Source organism: Rhagoletis zephyria, unplaced genomic scaffold (assembly GCF_001687245.7).
Source record: "Rhagoletis zephyria isolate East Lansing unplaced genomic scaffold, Rhagoletis_zephyria_1.1 Rzeph_scaffold_25035, whole genome shotgun sequence".
NCBI lineage: Eukaryota > Metazoa > Arthropoda > Insecta > Diptera > Tephritidae > Rhagoletis > Rhagoletis zephyria.
This window is the reverse complement of record NW_016182093.1, coordinates 1-3729: the sequence shown is the minus strand read 5'-3', so window position 1 is coordinate 3729 and position 3729 is coordinate 1. Positions and strand designations below refer to the sequence as shown.

The window sequence follows — 3729 nt, the reverse complement described above, 5'->3', positions numbered from 1 at the left end:
GCTGCCATTGCTGCTGCTGTTGACGGTCGTCTAGTCGAGGCTCACCTTCTGTCGACTAGAGTAGACCTAGCCCGTTTCGCCTTCTCTTTCTTCTTCCTCCTCAAACCCTAGCCCTCACCACTAGGCACAAGCACTATGGCCACTCTAGGCCCCCGCACGCGCCAAACGAGGAAGTGAGAGTGCTTGCACTGCCTTTCAGTCTCAGTTCAAAGTTGTATACCGAGAGTGACAGTGTAACTGTCTGTGTTTCACCGTCTGTCCTGCCCCGTCTAACTGTCACCTATTCAGCTTTGGTGTGCAACTCGTTGCGTAGTTTGCAGATTGAACTTTCACCTCTGACGAGCACTTTTCAGTGTGTGTTCCGCACTGTCTCTCTTCTGCACGCTTCTCTGTGCAAAGCACCCACTCTTTCTTTCTTTTTTACCCAACTGCGGGGGCTTAGCTTAGCTGAGTTGACTGCCTGTCTGGCAGGCTGACCGACCACTTCCGCAATGGGTAAAAAAGTAAAAGCGCTCTCGCTGTCGGGTTTCACTTTTTGTGTCTGCTGCTGCTGCTGTTCTGTTGTTGTGTACTGTTCTCTTTGGCTCTCAGTGTTCCGCAATGCTCTCTCTCCCTTTCCCTTTCCCCCACCCTCCCTCCTGTTTCTGCTTTCCTGTCCATCAACTCTGACGAGCGCAGTGCTGCTAAAGTACCGTCAAGAGAGCAATTACCGCCGAGCTGGTGCGTTGGTGTGTGTGTGTGTGCTTTACGCGTATTTGTTCGCGCATTTCCCGTTAGCGCGCCAATTTTGATCGGATAGAAAGTGTCTGTGCTTGTGTAATGTGTAATGGGCCTTTTAGCTGCAAAAGTTGTTGTTTTCTTCCACTCAATCGGATATAACGGCCGATTGTGTGTTATTTTATGTTTTTTATGTTCGATGTTTCAAGCCAAGTTTTTATCACACTTTTTATTCTCTAATTTCTTTCTCCCTCTCCCACAGGACTACAGCATCAGCGAGTGGCTGAACAAGGGCGCCTCCAAGGAGAAGCTGGTGGTAGGCTTTCCCACCTACGGCCGCTCCTTCACACTGGCCAGTCCTAATCTGACGGACGTCAATGCGCCCGCCATCAAGGGCGGAAATGCGGGCAAGTTCACCAAGGAGACGGGCTTTCTCGCCTTCTTTGAGGTATACGAGCTTTCTTCCCTTTTTAGGCGATTTAAAGTTTATAACTTTCTCCANGGGCAAGTTCACCAAGGAGACGGGCTTTCTCGCCTTCTTTGAGGTATACGGAGGCTTTCTTCCCTTTTTAGGCGATTTAAAGTTTATAGTTTTCTCCTTTTTCTCCTTCTAAACCTCTTCTCTGCCCTCAGATCTGTGATCTACTGAAGTCGGGCGCCACGCTGGTGTGGGACAACGAGCAGATGGTCCCCTATGCCTACCTGGACGACCAGTGGGTCGGCTTTGATGATCCACGAAGCTTCAAGGTTAAGGTAGGTGTTTTTTGGGGGTAAATATGGTTTAAAAGCGAAAAATTAATACCTTTTTGACCTTTAGGCCCAGTGGCTGAAGCAGAAGGGCCTCGGCGGGGTGATGATCTGGTCGGTGGACATGGAGGACTTCAGCGGCAGCTGCCTCGGCCAGAAGTTTCCCCTCATCAACGCCGCCCGGGAGGAGCTGAAGGGCTACCACGTGGAGAACCTGGACGCCCTCTCACTGGGCACCTCAGGATCAGCTTCTTCAGGGGATGCCTCCTCGAAAGACGAGGTAAAGTGCGACGAGGCGGACGGGCACATCAGCTACCACCAAGACCGGACGGACTGTACGATGTACTACATGTGCGAGGGCAGTCGCCGCCACCACATGCCCTGTCCGCAGAATCTGGTCTTCAACATCAAGGAGAACGTCTGCGATTGGCCGGAAAATGTCGAGGAGTGCGCCACCGCTCTTCTAGATCCGAACAATGCCAAGGGGCCAAAGTTGCTCTAAGCACTGCTGAGCGGCTAATCATAGTCGAGCCATCGCCACCACTACCAAAACTACGACCACCAAATGACATCATTTTTTCCACTCCTTCTTCACTGCCTTTTTCTTTCTTTTCTTTCTCTTGTTACTGATGCTTTCTTTTCACCCCTATTTTATTTGTATTTTGACTTTTTATTTATAAATCTCACTCTCTGTATAAAAAGACACCTTTCTTCTCGCCACCTCTGACCATTTGCAGTTTTTTACTGTCACTAAATCTTCTTATTCTAATAGTAAGGGATTCTACCTCTTCTTCATCTATTTGCTCACTATAGTGAAACAATCTGTCCTACCGGTGCATCTGCCTTACCGATGTTGATGGCAACATCTGCCTGGCTGCTGGGGCACGTGCCTGGTGCTACTCACTGCTCGAAGGTCACAAATTAATTACTGCAACAGAAGAGGCAGCAGCAGCAGCTTCATCTGCTCTTCCACCTACACCTGGCGGGCACTGACTGCCTGGCAGAGTTGTAGTCTGCTGGTGATGTGGCCAGCACTGACAAGAGAGGGAGAGAGACCTTTGCACTGAAGCACAAGCTCAGAGCCCTAGCGCCGGCCATCGCACTNCTGGCAGAGTAGTAGTCTGCTGGTGATGTGGCCAGCACTGACAAGAGAGGGAGAGAGACCTTTGCAGCACTGAAGCACAAGCTCAGAGCCCTAGCGCCGGCCGTCGCACTCTCACTAAGGCCATTGTGCATCGGCGGTGGATGTCTGCCTGCGCACAATACCGCACTTCTTTTGCCCCCACACACCGGACGAACGGAGACCTCGTGTAGAGGGGAAATCTCTTGCTCTTTTTGGTTGAGGTGAAAAATAGAAGCAACAGAGCTAGCTGGGCCCCCGCTCTCCGCTGTCCCGTTGGATGCACTCGCCGGCAGCAGCAGCAGCACAGTAGCTGCACCAGTGTGTCACCGCCGCTTCCATTGTCACCCGCAGCACCGCTACGCTAGGTCCCGCTAACTTTTACTTTTAGGTCCTCTCTTACCTTCACTCAGCTCTTACCGGCTTCATGTGCTACTGACCTCATACACTAGTGCCTATGACCTCAAATCCCAGTTCGAGTGTGGAAGTCAGTATTGGCTCTGCAAGGGAGAACGATGTCGATGACACAAGCCACCACTACTGCTGCTACTGCTGCTGCTGCTGCATCGAAAGACGGGTGCAAGCACACACACACACACACACATTTCATTGCACTCTCCACCGGAGTCATTGTCCACTATGACTGTTTCCAACGGTGGTGTCACTGACCATGAGCACTCTCAGAGTTCGCCGACTGTTGTTGCTGTTGCACTCATCACCATTGATCCAGCAGCAGCAGCAGCAGCACTAGCACCTCATCATCATCTGCACACAGGCTGCAGTGAGTGTATTTACACCGGTGGGCAGATGATGATGGCATGGCAGGCCAATGACTTGCTGCTGTCAATTGCTATTATATTCATTGACAATTCGCCAGAAGTGCTGCTGCTGCTGTGGGCAATTGTCGGGTTCTGTTGTCGTGCTGCTGTAACAATCCAATCAGCTGCAACTGCAACTGCAACTATTGCATTATTATTCTCTAGAACCAATTGCTAAACTCTCTCGGGAGAGAAAGCTGCTCAGCTCAATGATCATCTGACTGGAGCATCGCTTGCCCTTTCCGTCTGTTTATTTTTAAATCTAATTCATTCTCTCGACAGTATTCACGGAAAAGTGAAGACATGAAAAGCGAGGAATTGCAAAAG

At 50.6% G+C, this 3729-nt stretch overlaps 1 pseudogene; it reads left to right on the top strand.

Moving 5' to 3' along the window:
- LOC108382061 (chitotriosidase-1-like) overlaps positions 1–1966 on the top strand; it is a 3994-nt pseudogene extending 2028 nt beyond the window's left edge.
- Positions 1967–3729: the final 1763 nt, after the last annotated feature.